This window comes from Trachypithecus francoisi, unplaced genomic scaffold, assembly GCF_009764315.1.
Source record: "Trachypithecus francoisi isolate TF-2019V2 unplaced genomic scaffold, Tfra_2.0 Lachesis_group1, whole genome shotgun sequence".
NCBI lineage: Eukaryota > Metazoa > Chordata > Mammalia > Primates > Cercopithecidae > Trachypithecus > Trachypithecus francoisi.
Genome location: NW_022681454.1, coordinates 106,865,655 through 106,884,399, shown reverse-complemented (window position 1 = coordinate 106,884,399; position 18,745 = coordinate 106,865,655). Strand labels below are relative to the sequence as shown.

At 44.2% G+C, this 18,745-nt stretch overlaps 1 non-coding gene across 1 annotated transcript; it reads right to left on the bottom strand.

Annotated features, from left to right (window-relative positions):
* Window positions 1–417: 417 nt before the first annotated feature.
* LOC117086434 lies at window positions 418–524 on the bottom strand. Its single transcript, XR_004438347.1, has one exon. It is a non-coding gene; the product is annotated as a U6 spliceosomal RNA (small nuclear RNA).
* Window positions 525–18,745: the final 18,221 nt, after the last annotated feature.

Sequence of the window (18,745 nt, the reverse complement as noted above, 5' to 3'; positions counted from 1 at the left end):
TAAGTCCTTTTAAAACCTCGGCCGGGCGCGGTGGCTCAAGCCTGTAATCCCAGCACTTTGGGAGGCCGAGACGGGCGGATCACGAGGTCAGGAGATCGAGACTATCCTGGCTAACACAGTGAAACCCCATCTCTACTAAAAAATACAAAAAAAAAAACTAGCCGGGCGAGGTGGTGGGCGCCTGTAGTCCCAGCTACTCAGGAGGCTGAGGCAGGAGAATGGCGTAAACCCGGGAGGCGGAGCTTGCAGTGAGCCGAGATCTGGCCACTGCACTCCAGCCTGGGCGACAGAGCTAGACTCCGTCTCAAAAAAACAAAAAAAAAACAAAAAAAAACCTCACTGCCCTTCTGGAGAAGGTTTCAGCTGCTGTTTATTTGCAGTGACTCACAACCTGTATCTCACTAATAAGTTCCAAATACAACTTTATTTTTCTTCACACATTTGTGTGTCATTCTTGTGCAGGGGCCATGCCAATTTTCTCTGTATCGTTCCAATTTCAGTATATGCACTGCTGAGGTGAGCACCCAAATATAAATTTTTAATTCAACATTACCAATCCGTTCTTGCTTCTGAAAAACCAGCTCTCTTTCCCGTATTATCTGCCTAACTAAACTAATGGCAAAATAATCCTTTCAGTGACTCAGGCTGGAGGCAGGTGGAATGCCTGCCTTTCCCTTACTTCCCACATCTAATCGATAGCCTCACCCTGTCGATCCTATCTACCCAGTGATACTGGACTCCTTTGCATTCATTCCCAGGGCTCTTGTTCAATTTCTCCTAAATGGGCTATCGCTTTTTAATCTTGGTCAACTTGATAGGATAAAAAATAGTATCTCTTCATTGTTTTAATTTTAACTTCCTGACTTTCTAGTTCTGTGTTGTAACCTATCTCATTTCTCCTCTGCCCAGTTTTACTCTAGTTTTTGCTGTGATATCCAGACTTTAAGCAAGTGTAATCTGACAGCACCTTGCCTTGCCTGCTTTGGAGCTTCCCTGGTGTCACGTAAAGAGGTGCCTGGGGGAAGCTGCAGGCCACTGATACGTGTACAAAGCTGGAATTGCAAGGTATTAATCCCCATGAGAAAAGCCTTAAGCAGTGGGCACAGAAGTGGGTTAAGTATTTTCTTTTTTTAAGACAGGGTGTCACTCTGTTTCCCAGGCTGAAATGCAGTGGGGTGGTCATAGCTCACTGCAGCCTCAAACCCTTATGCTCAAGCAATCCTCCCACCTCAGCCTCCTGTGCATCTGGGACAATAGGCATGCACAGCCATGCCCAGCCAACTTGATTGGTGTTTTCATAACCTTCCCTCAACAAACAATATTAAGGTGCCTTTTCACCTATATTGTCTAAAATGGTAGCTACTTGACACGAATAGCCACTGAGCACTTGAAATGTAAATAGTCCAAGTTGACTATGTTATAAATGTAATATAAACACCAGATTCCAAAGGCAATATGAAATGAAAAAGATTTTCTCCTCATCAGAGTACAGCTTTCCTACCTGCCTATTTAGAAATGGCTACTTCTTCCTTAATGGGCCCAATACATGCTTAACAAATCTTAATTGTGTTGACGTACTCTTCAAGTTTGCAAAATTATTTCTGTGCATGGGGCTTATCAAAAATGTTCTCGGCCAGGCGCAGTTGCTCATGCCTGTAATCCCAGCACTTTGGGAGGCCAAGCCAGGTGGATCACCTAAGGTCAGGAGTTCAAGACCAACCTGACCAACATGGTGAAACCCCATCTCTACTAAAAATGCAAAAAATTAGCTGGGCATGGTGGCGAGTGCTGTAATCCCAGCTACTTGGGAGGCTGAGGCAGGAGAATCGCTTAAACCTGGGAGGTGGAGTTTGCAGTGAGCCGAGATCGCGCCATTGCACTCCATCCTGGACAACAAGAGCAAAACTCCATCTCAAAAAAATAAAGAGACTGTTCTCCCAGCCTCAAAATGGATTATGCATACTTTTTCTGCATTCTCATAGATAGCAACCAATTATATAACTTTTCAGGCCATTATATTAAAATATTAGCTGAAAACAAATGCTTACTTTTCAACAATACGCTCTGCAGTCCCTTCTTGAGCTGCACAAATGGCTGTCAGTCATCAGCCTTGACCGCATTCACGTTTTTTGCATCTCAGTTTTATTGGGCAGCTAGTAACTAATGTAGGTGCGTAAGGCATAGTAAAAGCAATAGAACATGTTTGTGTTCTAAGGAAGCTACAATCTAGGCAAGACAGTGATGGGCTTAAAGAACTGGGCTAGCAGAGTATACGAAGACCTTGGTGAGGGCTTTGTTCAGTTATCTTTTCCTCTGAGAAAAGACCTGTACCTTGTATTTAAACAAAAAAACAAACAAACAACAACAACAACAACAAAACCTGCTAACAGGTACATGATTCTTGCCCTCTTGACCCCTTAGTAGGCCTTAGAGGGGGAAAGTGCTCAAGACCAGAACATAATTCCCTGGGAGAGATGCTTGTGAGTATGCTATTGCTCTTATAGCTGCTACCCTCCATGCTGAAGAGCTGCAAATGTTGCCAGCTTGTGTAGCTCTCTTGATAATATGTAGTTTATATCTAGAAATGCTGATTGTTCTAAGGCACCCTGAATTCATCTCTTGAACAGAGTGAGAGGATGAGTAGTGAGTAAAGTACTTACCACAGTCCTGCATTCTAAAACTTTCCTGTACTTTCAACCCTAAAACAATTCTAATTACAACTGCCAACACAAACATTCACACATTACTTCTAATTGTACTTCCACCAAGTTTACAAAGCATCTTAAATTGATCTTGTTATATCCTAAAGCTTTTTATGCTTTAGGATGTGAATGCTTATTTATTTTCTCATGCTGAAATCAGGAGAACAGTGTGAGAGAGAGAGATGGATGGTATTGGGAGAGAGGGGGAATTGACCAACAGAGTAAATTGCTCAGAGGCCAAGGGAGCAGGGTCAAGGAACAAGGGTAAGTGTCATAGAACAAGTTGTGGAAGGGCTGGGCACAGTGGCTCACACCTGTAATCCCAGCACTTTGGGAGGCCAAGGCATGGCGATCACTTGAGGTCAGGAATTCGAGACCAGCCTGGCCAACATGGTGAAACCCTGTCTCTAGTAAAAACACGAAAATTAGCCAGGCGTGGTGGTGCACATCTGTAATCCCAGCTACTCGGGAGGCTGAGGCAGGAGAACTGCTTGAATCGGGGAGGTAGAGGTTGCAGTGAGCCAAGATTGCACCACTGCACTCCAGCCTGGATGACAAAGCAAGGTTCCATCTCAAAAAAAAAGAAAAAAACAAGTTGTGGAAGATGAGGATGTAGATCCCATCCTAGATGCTACAGATGAGTAAGCGTCAATAAATTTGTAAGCTCACAGGAAGATACGTGAGAAAAATCACACCCAATTTCTCCATTTTTCAGAACAACTACATGGGCTCCTGAGAGTAAGTATGTTAGGTTAATGTTTGAGGAAGATTTAAAATAGTTATTGAGGAGTAGAATGGAGAAAGCCATATATTTACAGGTAGTAAGGAAAGTTCATAAAGTTAGATGAAGATATTGAGTTTGTTATTGTGCAAATACATGGTCGGGCGCAGTGACTGACGCCTGTAATCCCAGCACTTTGGGAGGCTGAGGCGGGCAGATCACGGGGTCAGGAGATCAAGACCATCCTGGCTAACACGGTGAAACCCCGTCTCTACTAAAAGTACAAAAAAATTATCTGGGCGAGGTGGCGGGTGCCTGTAGTCCCAGCTACTCGCCAGGCTGAGGCAGGAGAATGGCGTGAACCTGGGAGGCGGAGCTTGCAGCTAGCCGAGATCACGCCACTGCACTCCAACCTAGGAGACAGAGCGAGACTCCATCTCACAAAAAAAAAAAAAAAATAGTGCCAATCCATGTGTGTCTTCAGCAGTACTCAGCAGTCTTGTTATAGGAGGTCAGGGGATTGAATAAATAGGATAAGAATACATATCAGCCATCCTTGAATACCAGGAGCTTTATTTGTACAATTGATGCAAAGGATCCACTAAAGTTCTATGACCAGTGAATGACATGATAAGAGCAAAATATTACAATAGGGTATGGAGTGGGGAAAAACTACATTCACCCACACATTAGGTGACAGGGACAGGAATGAGGTCAGCAGCACTGTTAATGCAAGGAAGACAATAGGATCAAGCTCCACGCTAATAAAATGACTTCACGACTCATGCACTTACATGAAGCGCAGGTAATGAAATATTTTGAACCAGGTTAACTTGGATAATTTTATGTTTATATTTTTTTAGAAACAAGGTCTCATTCTGTCACTCAGGTTGGAATGCAGTGGTGCAATCACAGCTCACTGCAGCCTAGAACTCCTGGGCTCAAGCTATCCTCCCACCTCAGCCTCCCAAGTAGGCTAATTTTTTTTTCTTTAAAAATATTGCTCAAGCTGGTCTCGAACCCTTGGTCACCTAAAGTGCTGGGGTTGCAGATTTAAGCCACTACACCCAGCCAAGAAATTTTTAAGTAGTAAATAAATAAATAAATAAATATTTGTATATTTGTATTTTTTGTATTTTTGTATTTTGCATTTTGTCATTTTCGTGTTTTTAGTAGAGACAGCGTTTCACCATGTTGGCCAGACTGGTCTCGAACTCCTGATTTCAAGTGATCCACCTGCCTTGGCCTCCCAAAGTGCTAGGATTACAGGTATGAGCCACGGCACCCAGCCTACCCACCGCGCCCAGCCTACATAAATATTTAATGGTATCAACCACACCATGTATCTGCAGGGATCACTGGCAAGAGTGCGCTCCTCTCTAAGTGAAATACAACAAAGATGACTGGAGAGAGAGGAGAGAAGCCAAGCTTATAATATAGAGATAATTCTCTACAAAAGATGGCTTTGCTTGTTATTAGCTTCTGTTGGGGTTGAATTGTGTCCCTCCAAATTTCATATGTTGGAGTCCTGACTCCCAGTTCCTTAGAATATGACCTTATTTAAAAATAGGGTCGGGCGCGTGGCCACCTCCAGAGGTACGAGGTCACGGCGGGCGGCGCGCTCGGGGGCCTTGAGGTGGCGGCCGCAGCCAAGCTGGCGGCACGGCTACCCGGCTCCAGCTCGCACCCGCGGCTCGCCCGCGCCCGCGCCCACTCGCGACTCGGCCGGGCCCGCTCTACGCTGCCGCCAACCCCGCTACCCGCGCCGTCCCTGCCGCACTCGCCGTTGCCCGGCCTGCCGCCCGGCCTGAGCCCCGGGCCGTCGCCGCCCTCCACGCTCGCCCTGGCTGAGCTGCCGCCGCTGCCCGCGCTCCCGCTGCTGCCCGAGCCGCTGCTGCCCTGGGGCCCCAGCGCGTACCTGGCGCTACCCGAGCTCTCGCCCCAAGCCTGCGCACCCGCCCCGCCCCCCGCCGCGCTCGCACTGCAGGACCTGCGGTGCCTACCTGCTGCCGCGCCACCGCCCACGCACCTGCCGCTGCCTCTGCTGCCCGAGGCCGCCGTCGCCGCCGCCGCCCCCGGGCCCGTGGGCGCGCGCGGCCTCCCGCCCCTGCTCTCCGAGCCGCCCCCGCAGCCGCTACCTCCGCTGCCAGCGCGACCCTCGCCTTTCAGCCTACTGGCGCCCCCCTCGACCCGCGACACGTGGCCGCTGCCCGCCTTCCCCTCGCCCCCGCCGCTGCATTTTTTCTTGTCGCCGCCCTTTTGACGCGGCCCCTCCCGCGGCGGGTGGCCTGAGCTCAGGTAATCAGGCAGAAGTTCTATCTCAGTGGACTCCACTCCAGCAGCCCAGGATTGGTATCAGGAAGCCAACCTTGACCCTAGGGGACCTCAGAGAGCCCGAGACCCACCATCAACAAGGGCAGTGTACTAGTTCTTTGTGACTGCAGTAACAAATTTATACACATTGAGTGACTTCAAACAACAGAAATTTATTCTTTACAGCTCTGGAGGCCAGAAGTCAAAAATCAAGGTGTGGGCAGGACCCTGTTCCCTTCACAGGTGCTAGGGGAGGATGCCTCCCGCCTCTCCCAGCTCCCGCTGGCTCCAGGCCCTCCGTGGCTTGTGGCCGCATCACAGGAGTTCCTGCCTCCATCTTCACATGGCCTTCTTCCCCTGTCTGTCTCCAATCTCCCTCTGTTTTTATCTTGTAAGAGGTTGGATTGTTGTTGAATGTAGGGGCTGCCTGAAATCTAGGATAACCTCATTTTGATATCCTTAGTTTAATTACATGTGCAAAGGCCCTTTTATCAAGTGAGGTCACATTCACAGATTCCAGGGCTTAGTGGGTGGAAGTATCGTTTTGCCTGCCCCCATCCAATCCGGACAGGCAGTGTCCTCTCGCCTGTGGGGCTGGCCTATCTTTCCGGCTGTCTTCCCAAAACGTAATTTTTTTTTTTTTTTTTGAGACGGAGTCTTGCTCTGTCCCCCAGACTGGAGTGCAGTGGCACGATCTCGTCTCACTGCAGACTCCCTCTCCCGGGTTCGCGCCATTCTCCTGCCTCAACCTCCCAATTAGCTGGGACTATAGGCACTCGCCGCCAAGCCCGGCTAAGTTTTTTGTGTTTTTTAAATGGAGATGGGGTTTCACCGTGTTCGCCAGGATGGTCTGGATCTCCTGACCTCGTGATCCACCCGCCTCGGCCTCCCAAAGTGCTGGGATTACAGGCGTGAGTCACGGCACCCGTCGAACATAATGTGTTTTAAATCTGTCTTGCTGACCTGGAGCCTTGGGTGCCTTTGGGTAGGAGCTGATGGCACTAGTACCTTGATAAAGTTCTTACTGGCACCAGAAGAAAAGAGAATAAAGTGACTCCTTCCCCTTCTCTGACTTATGGCCAGGTGCCCATTCCCATTGGCTTGCCGCTCCCCTACTTTATATTGTTGAGGCCTCCTCTCTCAGCTAAGAAACAGGAAGTACACGGACCGATGTGTGTTCTTAAAGACAGCATTAGCCATGGGGCCCCCACACTCAAAAGGGTGGGAGCCACAACTGCTGCTGGTTGAAACTGACAGTTACTACTGATAATAAAGTTAATTGTTACGCAAAAAAAAAAAAAAAAGAAAGTAGGGTCATTGTAAATGGAATTGTTAAGATGAGGTCATACAGGAGTAGGGTGGGACCCTGATATAAAACAACAGGTATCCTTATAAAAAAGAAATCTGGACACAGACATAGACACAGGGAAAAGCCATTTGCAGGTGAAGGCAGAGATCAGGGTGATGCTGCAGAGGCTGAGGAATGTGAGAGACACCAGCAAGCCGGAGACACCAGCAGAGAGGGATGGAACAGGTTACTCCCTCAGAGTTCTTGGAAGGAACCAATCTTCCCACACCTTGATCTCAGACTTCCAGCCTCCACAACTGTGAGACAACAGATTTCTGTCATTTAAGACACCCAGTTTATATTTTGTTACGGCAACCCTAGCAAATTAATACAGTTTCCACGAAATCCAAGATTTTTACATTGTTGTAGAATAAACAAAACTATAACTTACATTCCACAATTGCATATAGCATCTGCTGTCGGATTTCGTGTTCTCACGTTCTATTTAATTTTGTAAAGTCACAAAATTTTCCCCCAGGGCCGAGGGCATGCAGAGGGAATATTGCAGAGGAACATGCAACCCCTTAGTTCCCCTCCTATCCCCAGAGCTCTGCTTTTGGCTTCCTCAGAGACTAAGAGCCTCTTGTGACACAGGTACTCCTCAGTTACAGCCAGGTGTGTAAGCAACCAGGCAAAGTTAGGCTGGCACCACTATCAATGCCCTCTACCTAAAAAGGTAAAACAGGAGCCATGCCTTCCTCTCCTATCCCATTCTGTGCTGTGAGGATTACCCTTCATCATGGTCCAAACTGAGGGCCTCACCCATGTGACATTCTAAATGTCACAGGGTCATTCTGACCGCACTTATAGCTTGTCAAACCATTTACAATCTGTCCTCTTTGTGTTGTGGTAACTGTCAATCAGTGGAGGATTTTCCAGGCCTTTTATGTAGCCATATGTGATGGTTAATTTTTGTGTCACCTTGACTGGGTCAGAGTCTCCAGACATTTGGTCAAACATTTTTCTCAGTGTCTGTGTGGCTGTTTCTGGCTGAGATAAACATGTGAATCAGGAAACTGAGGGAAGCAGATGGCCCTCACTCATGTGGGAGGGTCTCATCCAGTCAATTGAAGACTGGAACTCCACGAAAGGGCTGAGAGAGGGAGCCCCTGCTGCCTGACTGCCTTGGCCTGAAACTGATTTTTTCTTTCCTTCAGACTCAAACTGAAACTCAGCTCTTCTTGGGTCTTGAGCCTGCTGGATTTCAGACTGGAACTACACTCTTGCCTGTCCTGGATCTCCAACTTCCTGACTCTAGATCATGGGACTGGTCCGCCTCCATAATCACCGGGAGCCTATTCTTTATGTATAAAATCTCTTTATATTCTATACAAGGAGATATATATATACACACACACACATATTCACACACATATGTATATAAAAATATCTTTATATTCTATATAAGGAGATATATATCTATATATAGATAGAAATAGATATAGATATAGATAGATATAGATTATATATATCCTTGTATAGAATATATAGATATAGGTATAGATATAGACAGATATAAATCTTGTTGGTTTGTTTCTCTGCAGAACCCTAATACACTATATATTTAATCTAACCAGTTTGGTGGATTAAAGCAGTGGTCTGCAACTTTTTTGGCACCAGGGACCGGTTTCATGGAAGACAATTTTTCCACGGGCCAGGGATAGGGAGGATGACTTTGGGATGAAACTGTACTATCCCAGATCATCAGGCATTAGTTAGATTCTCATAAGCAGCACGCAGCTTCACAATAGGGTCCAGGCTCCTATGATAATCTAATGCTGCCACTGATCTGACAGGAGGCGGAGCTCAGGGTTAATGCTCCCTCCCACTCTGCTCACCCCCTGCTGTGCGGCCAGTTCCTAACAGGCCATGGACTGGTACTAGTCCACTGCCCAGAGGTTGGGGACCTCTGGATTAAAGTATAGTATGACCAGTAATTGCTTGGGGTTTACAGTCAAGGAAGCCAGGGGCTAAACTGGTATAACTTCAAGTGAACAAAGAAAATATCGGTGGTACTTATTACGTAAAGTTATTGTGAAATGTAATGAGTAAAATAAATGTAATCACATTAAAAATTAAACTAAAAAAGAAATCAATAAGAACTCAAAATTGTTAGAATACTAACAATAATACTAATGCAGGGGGGATCCTCCAGTTCTGCCACCTACTTTTGTAGTGACTACCATAGCACTGAAGCTTCCCCTTGGTGTACTGGCTGCATCAACATGACGTCTGTGCCCAGTACATAAACCCCTGTGAACTTAAGCAATTTTTGCCTGAGTGAGTCACCTCTGTGAGACTTTTGGGCAAGATCCATCACCACAGTGGCGGGGGCAGACAGCACAACTCCAAGAATATCTATTTCAAAAGCCTCTCCAAATTTAAATATACAACATTCTTTTTATCTGCACTATCTTAGACGTACTCTTCTAATCACTAATCAACCTGAAAACATAAACATTCACTGACAGGAAAGAAAACCGTCCTCAAAAACTAAAACAACTTTAGGAAGAAGTGCACATTGAGGATGGCCAACCCTGACTGAGAGCATCTAAGGATAGAAAAACTGAATTTTTAAAATACGACTGTTCGGGACTGGGTGCAGTGGCTCAAGCCTGTAATCCCAGCACTTTGGGAGGCCAAAGTGGGTTGATGGCTTGAGCCCAGGAGTTCGAGACCAGCCTGGGCAACATAGTGAGCAACATCTCAAAAAAAAAAAAAAAATTAAAATACGACTATTCAGAAAACTTTTCCTGAATAGCACCTGCATAAGAACATCTGAAAATGTTAGCAAGAGCTAGAATGGGTTTCTAATATTTCTTAACCTGCGTGTTTTCAAAGATTTTAACGTTAATGTTAAAGTTGATTTTACATTATTTAACACTAATTAACATTTAATTTAACGTTAAATAATGTAAAATAAGCTTTTAATAATATTTTAATCATTTAACATTAATGTAAAAGCTTACGTGTAATTAATGATTGTTGCAGGCTGGGCACGGTGGCGCACACCTGTAATCCCAGGACTGTGGGAGGCGAAGGCAGGCAGATCACCTGAGGTCAGGAGTTTGAGACCAGCCTAGCCAACATGGTGAAACCCTGTCCCTACTAAAAATACAAAATTTAGCTGGGCATGGTGGTGGGTGCCTGTAATCCCATCTACTCAGGAGGCTGAGGTAGGAGAATTGCTTGAACCCAGGAGGCAGAGGTTGCAGTAAGCTGAGATAGGGCCAGGGCACTCAAGCCTGGACGACAGAGTAAGATTCTTGTTTCCAAAAAAAAAAAAAAATTATTACAAATATTTTTAATTTTTAATTTCAAGCTGTACATTTTAGAAGTCTTTTTTTTTTTTAAGTTAGTCTTAAAGTGCCTAATTTTTGTTCCTCTTGTGGACATTCTCTTTTAGCCTTGTCTACTGCCTTTGAATTTCCTGGATATACTTAATACGTATAGAGTAAACAGATAAGGTTGGCTCTTCCCCCAGTGCCAGTCAGTGAGCGTTCCCTGAGTGCAGTCCCTTCCATGACCCTACATCAGTGCTGAGCACGGCTCTAAAAATCAGCCAAACTGGCCGGGTGCATTGGCTCACATCTGTAATCCCAGCACGTTGGGAGGCCAAGGCAGGCAGATCACCTGAGGTCAGAAGTTTGAGACCAACCTGGCCAACATGATGAAACCCTATCTCTACTAAAAGTACAAAAATTAGCCTGATGTGGTGGCGGGCACCTGTAATCCCAGCTACCGAGGAGGCTGAGGCAGGAGAATCACTTGAACCCAGGAGGCAGAGATTGCAGTGAGCAGACATCACACCATTGCACTCCAGTCTGGGTGACAAGAGCGAAACTCCGTCCCTCCACACCCCACCCTACCACCTCCCCTAACAAAAAAAAGACACAGCCAGACTTGTGAATAACCCAGTGTACTTTTGTGAGTGCGTAAGACAGTGGACAGTGGGGCCCAAGGCCTCCATTACCAGGCCCTATGGAGAACTGGGGGCACAAAAATAGTCCCAGAGAGACCCACAGGTGGCTGAATGGGGCGGGTATAAAGAAATTTGCCACAATATCTAGGGAAAGCAAGATCGATCTTATTTCTTTTCCTCATTCTGTCTCTAAAGGGAAAGGCATTGAGGAGAGTGACAGTAGATATGGCTATTTCAATATATATTTATATATCTAGAGAGATGATAGATAACATACATATGTATCCAGCATGTTTTTACATTTCAGAGTTTACATTAGGGTTCACTCCTGGTGTTATGCATCCTATGAGTTTTGACAAGGCAGAATGACATGTATCCGCTATTATAATATCATACAGAATAGTTCTACTGCCCTAAAAATCTTCTGTGCTCTGCCTATCAGTCATCACTTCCTTCCCCCAACCCCTGACAGCCATTGATCTTTTCACTTTGACCACAGCTTTGTTTTTGGTTTGGTTGCCTTTTTTTTTTTTTTTTTTTTTTTTTAGGCAGACTCTTACTCCATCACTCAGGCCGGGGTGCAGTGGCTTGGCTCACTGCAACCTCCAGCTCCCAAGTTCAAGCGATTCTCATCCCTCAACCTTCTGAGTACCTGGGATTACCCACCATGCCCAGCTAATTTTTGTATTTTTAGTAGAGATGGGGTTTTGTCATGTTGGCCAGGCTGGCCTTGAATTCCTGACCTCAAGTGATCTGCCTGCTTCGGCCTCCTAAAGTCCTGGGATTACACGGGTAAGCCACTGCGCCCAGTCAACTTTCACCACAGTTTACCTTTACCAGAATATCATATAGCTGAAATCATATAGTACATACCCTTTTCAGATTGTCTTCTTTCATTTAGTAATATGTGTTTATATGTTTTTATTTTCTTTTTTTTTAAAATAGAGACATAGTCTCACTATGTTGCCCAGGCTGGTCTCAAACAATTGGGTTTAAGTGATCCTCCTGCCTTGGCCTCCCAAAGTGCTAGGATTACAGGTGTGACCCCAGCCGGTAACACGTATTTAGAGTTCCTCTCTGCCTTTTCATGCCTGGATAGCTCATTTATTTTTAGTGCTCAATAATATTTCGTTGTCTGGATATACCACAGTTTACACATTCATCCACTGCAGGACATTGTGATTGCTTTCAAGTTTGGGTAATTATGAATAAAGCTGCTATAAATATCCAGGTGTAGATTTTTGTAGAGACATAAATTCTCAGCTCCTTTGGGTAAATATCAAGGAGAGAGATTGCTGGGTTATATGGTAAGGATATATTTAGTTTTGTAAGGAACTGACAAAATATCTTTCCAAAGTGACTGTACCACTTTGCATTCCCACTGTCAATGAGAGTTCCTGTTTACATTCTCACCAGCAATGGATATTGTCAGTGTTTTGAATTTTTGCCACTCTAAAAGACGTGTAGTGGTCTGGCAAGTATTGTATTGTGTTTTATTTTATTTTATTTTATTTTATTTTATTCATTTATTTTTGAGACAGAGTCTCACTCTGTCACCCAGACTGGAGCACAATGGCACGATCTTGTCCCACTGCAGCCTCTGCTTCCCGGGTTCAAGCAATTCTCCTGCCTCAGTCCCCCGAGTAGTTGGGACTATCGGTGTGCACCTTCCTAATTTTTTTTTTTTTTTGAGACAGAGTCTTGCTCTGTCACCCAGGCTGGAGTGCAGTGGCGTGATCTTGGCTCACTGCAACCTCCGCCTCCTGGGTTCAAGTGATTCTCCTGCCTCAGCCTCCTGAGTAGCTGGGATTACAGGCATGCACCACCACACCCAGCTAATTTTTATATTTTTAGTAGAGATGGGGTTTCACCATGTCGGCCACGATGGTCTTGATCTCCTGACCTCGTGATCCGCCCGTCTTGGCCTCCCAAAGTGCTGGGATAACAGGTGTGAGTCACCGTGCTTGGCCCTAATTTTTGTATTTTTAGTAGAGACGGAGTTTCACCATGTTGACCAAGGTGATCTTGAACTCCTGACCTCAGATGATCTGCCTGCCTTGGCCTCCCAAAATGCTGGGATTACAGGCATGAGCCACCACACCTGGACTTGGCATGTATGTTAAATAAAATGTATTAGTCCCTGCCTATTAAACAATCTTATATAAATATGGATAAAAAATAAAGAGAAAAGAAAAATCACTCATAATCCTATCGCCTAAAGGTAATTACTTTAATATTTGGGTATATATCCTTCTAATCATTTTTCTGTGTATGTATGAATGGATTTTTTTTCTTTAACCCTTCTGAAGGTTAATATAGATCAATTTACCTAGGAGCAAATTCAATGTGCCCATTTTTAACAGAGGTATATACTCCATAACGAATTTAATAGTCTGACCTGTGGTCTGATTTGGGGAAATCAAGCCAAATAGTACCTGATTCTTTTCAAAGACTAGCTACCCTAACTTTAAAAAAAAAAAAAAAAAAACTCAGGAGTTCTTTATTTTGATATCTGATGCGTTCTGAAAGCAGCTCAATTAATTTCATGGCTCTCATCCCTTCATCTGGAATACCATGTATCATACCAGGTATGATTTCAGCCTTATGAAATTTTAATCCTATGAAACCCCTAAGATTTGCAACTTGGATGTCGTAAAGACTAACCTTTGATTTGCAACTTGTACTTTGCCACATCTGGCAATGACACCACCAAATGCTAGTGAGAGTGTAAAGTAACAGGAGTTCTCATGCATTGACAGTAGGAATGCAAACTGGTTCAGCCACTTTGGAAAGACAATTTGTCAGTTTCTTACAAAATTAAACATGTCTTTGCCATATGATCCAGCAATCTCACTGCTTGGTTTTCACCCAAAAGAGCTGAAAACTTATGTCTCCACAAAAACCTGCACACAGATATTTATAGCAACTTTATTCATAATTACCAAAACTTGGAAGCAACCACAATGTCCTTCAGTAGGTGAATGAATAAACTAGTACATCCAAACAATGAACTATTATTTAGCACTAAAAGGAAATGAACTGGCCAGGCACAGTGGCTCACACCTGTAATCTCAGCAGTTTGGGAGGCCAAGGCAGGCAGATCACCTGAGGTCAGGAATTCAAGTCCAGCCTGGCCAACATGCCAAACCCCATCTCTACAAAAATCCAAAAAAAAAAAGCTATCCTGGCATGGTAGTACGCACTGTAATCCCAGCTACTGGGGAGGCTGAGGCAGGAGAATGACTTGAACCTGGGAGACAGAGGTTGCAGTGTGCTAAAATTGCACCACTGTACTCTAGCCTGGGCAATAGAGTGAGGCGCCATAAAAAAAAAAAAAAAAAAATAGCTATCAAGCCATAAAAAGGCATGGAGGAGCTTTATATACATATTACTAAATGAAAGAGTAACTTCCCTGTCTGAGGTAAGTGAAATATATCTGTATGCTTCTTTAGTAGGTCAAAATGAAACCTTTATTTATGTAGTAAAGAGTTAGATAAAGGGGGAAGTCCTAGCTAGAGCAATCAGACAAGAGAAGGAAACAAAGGACATCCAGATTGGAAAGGAAGAAGTCAAATTATCCTTATTTGCAGATGATATGATTTTATATTTGGAAAAACCTAAAGACTCCATTAAAAAAAAAAAACTGTTAGAAATGAAAAACAAATTCAGTAAAATTGTAGGATACAAACCCACATATAAAAATCAGTTTCTTTTTTATATGCCAACAGCGAACAATCTAAAAAAGAAATCAAGAACGTAATCCTGAGCTGACAGCTCCCGAGAACGGAAGAGGCGGTGCACAGGTTGCACAGGATGTCTCTAGTCCTGCTCAGCTGGTGGCAATGGCAGGATTTCCATAGCATATGTACTATGAGTTCCACATCTCAGCCTCTTACCCAGCTTCAGCAGTCTCAGCTCCATGAGCTGGAGAAGAAATGGGATTTGCACGAACTCCCCCCTCAACTGAAATACAGACTGTGGTGTTCATATCCTTTTCTTCTGACTTTTGTTAACCATTCCTCAGAAAATTTAATGTCGTCAGAAGACCGGGAAGCTCAAGAGGATGAATTGTTGGCCCTGGAGAGTATTTATAATGGAGACGAATTTAGAACAGCAGAGTCTGTCCAAGGTGGAGAAACCAGGATCTATTTGGATTTGCCACAGAACTTCAAGATATTTGTGAGCGGTTAGGTAATAATATTTTCTTTTCGGCCGGGCGCGGTGGCTCAAGCCTGTAATCCCAGCACTTTGGGAGGCCAAGACGGGCGGATCACGAGGTCAGGAGATCGAGACCATCCTGGCTAACATGGTGAAACCCCGTCTCTACTAAAAATACAAAAACTAGCCGGGCGAGGTGGCGGGCGCCTGTAGTCCCAGCTCCTCGGGAGGCTGAGGCAGGAGAATGGCTTAAACCCGGGAGGCGGAGCTTGCAGTGAGCTGAGATCTGGCCACTGCACTCCAGTCCGGGCGACAGAGCGAGACTCCGCCTCAAAAAATAATAATAATAATAATAATAATAATATTTTCTTTTCTTTTCTTTTCTTTTTTTTTTTTTGAGGCGAAGTCTTGCTCTGTCGCCCGGGCTGGAGTGCAGTGGCCGGATCTCAGCTTACTGCAAGCTCCGCCTCCCGGGTTCACGCCATTCTCCTGCCTCAGCCTCCCGAGTGGCTGGGACTACAGGCGCCCGCCACCTCGCCCGGCTAGTTTTTTTGTATTTTTAGTAGAGACAGGGTTTCACCGTGTTAGCCAGGATGGTCTCGATCTCCTGACCTCGTGATCCGCCCGTCTCGGCCTCCCAAAGTGCTGGGATTACAGGCTTGAGCCACCGCGCCCGGCCAATAATATTTTCTTAAACAGATTTTTCTAAACAAAGATTATTCTTTATTTGAAAAAAAAAAAAGTAATCCCAGTTACAATAGCTACAAATAAAATACCCAGGAAATAACCAAAGAAGCAAAAGATTGCTACAATGGAAATTATAAAACATTGATGAAAGAAATTGAAGAGGATACAAAAAAGGAAAGATATTCCATGTTCACTGACTGAAAGAATCAATATTATTAAAAACGTCCATACCACCAAAAGCAATATACAGATTCAATGCAGTCCCTATAGAAATATCAATGACATTCTTCAGAAATATAAAAAATAATTCTAAAATTTATTTGGAACCACAAAAGACTCAGAATAGCCAAGGCCATCTTGAGCAAAAAGAATAAAACTGGAAGAGTCTTATTATCTGACTTTAAATTTTACTACAGAGCTATAGTAACCAACACAGCATGGTACTGGCATAAAAACAGACACATAGACCAATGGGACAGATTAGAGAAGCCAGAAGTAAATTCATGCATCTACAGTGAACTCATTTTTGACAAAAATATCAAGATCAACCATGGGGGAAAAGACATTCTCTTCAATAAATGGTGCTGGGAAAACTGGATATCCATATCCAGAAGAATGAAACTACACCCGTATCTCTGACCATATACAAAAATCAAATCAAAATAAATTTAAAACTTAAATCTAAGTCCTTAAACTATGAACCTACTAAATGAAAACATTGGGGAAACTCTCCAAGATATTGGTCTGGGCCAATATTGAAAAGATCTTTCAATACCCAGCAAGCACAGACAACCAAAGCAAAACTAGACAAATGGAATCACATCAAGATAAAAAGCTTCTGCATAGCAAAGGAAACAACATAGTGAAACAATAACCCAGAGAACAGAAAAAATTATTTGCAAGCTATCCATCTGATAAAGGATTAGTAACCAGAATATAAAAGGATCTTAAACAACTCAATAGGAAAATATTTAATGATCTGATTTTAAAATGGGCAGAAGATTTGAATAGGCATTTCTCAAAAGGAGACTTACAAATGGCAAATAGGCATATGAAAAGGTGCTCAGCATCACTGGTCATCAGAGAAATGCAAACCAAAACTACAATGACATATCATTTCACCTCAGTAGAAATGGCTTTTAACCAGAAGACAGGCGATAACAAATGCTGGTGAGGATGTGGAGAAAAGGGAGCCCTGGTACACTGTTGGTAGGAGTGTAATATAGTCACCATGGACAACAGGTTGAAAGTTCCAAAAGAAATCTAAAAATAGAACTACCATACAATGCAGCAATCTCACTGCTAGGTATATGCCCAAAAGAAAGCAAATCAATATATAAAACAGAGATCTGCACTCCCATGTATACTGCAGCACTATTCACAATAGTCAAGATTTGGAAGCAACCGAAGTGTCCATCAACAGATGAATAGATAAAGTGTGGTACATATATATATATATATGCAATGGAGTACTATTGAACCATAAAAAAAGAATGAGGATGGCTGGACACAATAGCTCACACCGTTTTTTGTTTTTTGTTTTTGGTTGTTTTTTTTTTTGTTTTTTCCGGCTGGCTCATGCCTTTAATCCCAGCACTTTGGGAGGTCGAGGCAGGCAGATCACTTGAGGTCAGGAGTTCAAGACCAGTCTGGCCAACATGACGAAATCCATTCTCTACTAAAACTACAAAAATTAGCTGGGTGTGGTGGCACGTGCCTGTAGTCCCAGCTACTCAGGAGGCTGAGCATGAGAATCACTTGAACCTGGGAGGTGGAAGTTGCAGTGAGCTGAGATTGTGCCACTGCACTCCATCCTGGGTGACACAGCAAGAATCTGTTTCACATACACACACACGCACCCAAATGAGGAGGCCAGGCAAGGTGGCTTATGCCTGTAGTCCCACAACTTTGGGAGGTAGAGGTGGGAAGATCGCTTGAGCCAAGGAGTACAAGACCACCCTAGACAACATAGTGAGGCCTCATCTCTATGTCAATTTTATTTCCAAAATATTATTTAGGCCAGACACGGTGGCTGGCTCACACCTGTAATCCCAGCATTTTGGGAGGCCGAGGTGGGTGGATCATCTGAGGTGGGGAATTCAAGACCTGCCTGACCAACATGGAGAAACCCCATCTCTACTAAAAATACAAAATTAGACGGGCATGGTGGTGCATGCCTGTAATCCCAGCTACTCAGGAGGCTGAGACAGGAAAATCGCTTAAACCTGGGAGGCGCAGTTCACAGTAAGCCGAGATAACACCACTGCCCTCCAGCCTGGACAACAAAAGTGAAACTCTGTCTCAAAAAAAAAAAAAAAGTAATATTTTTGAAAAAATGAGATCCTGTCATTTGCAACAACATGGATGGAACTGGAGGGTATTATGTTAAATGAAATAATCCAGACACAGAGATACAAACTTCTCATATTCTCACTTCTTTGTGGGACCTAAAAATCAAAACAATTGAACTCTTGGAGATAGAGGATAGAACAATGATTACCAGAGGCTGGGAAGGGTGCTGGGTGGCAAGGTATGTTAATGGGCACCAAAAAAAAAAATTATTAGTTCGAATGAAGACCTAGTTCTTTTATTTATTTATTTATTTATTTTATTTTTTGAGACGGAGTCTCACTCTTGTCGCCCAGGCTGGAGTACAGTGGCGCGATCCCGCTTCACTGCAACCTCTGACTCACTGTAACCTCCGCCTCCCAGTTTCAAGCGATTCTCCTGCCTCAGCCTCCTGAGTAGCTGGGATTACAGGCGCCCACCACCATGCCCAGCTAATTTTTGTACTTTTAGTCCGGACAGGATTTCACCATGTTGGCCAGGCTGGTCTCGAACTTTTGACCTCAGGTGATTCACCCACCTCGACCTCCCAAAGTGCTGGGATTACA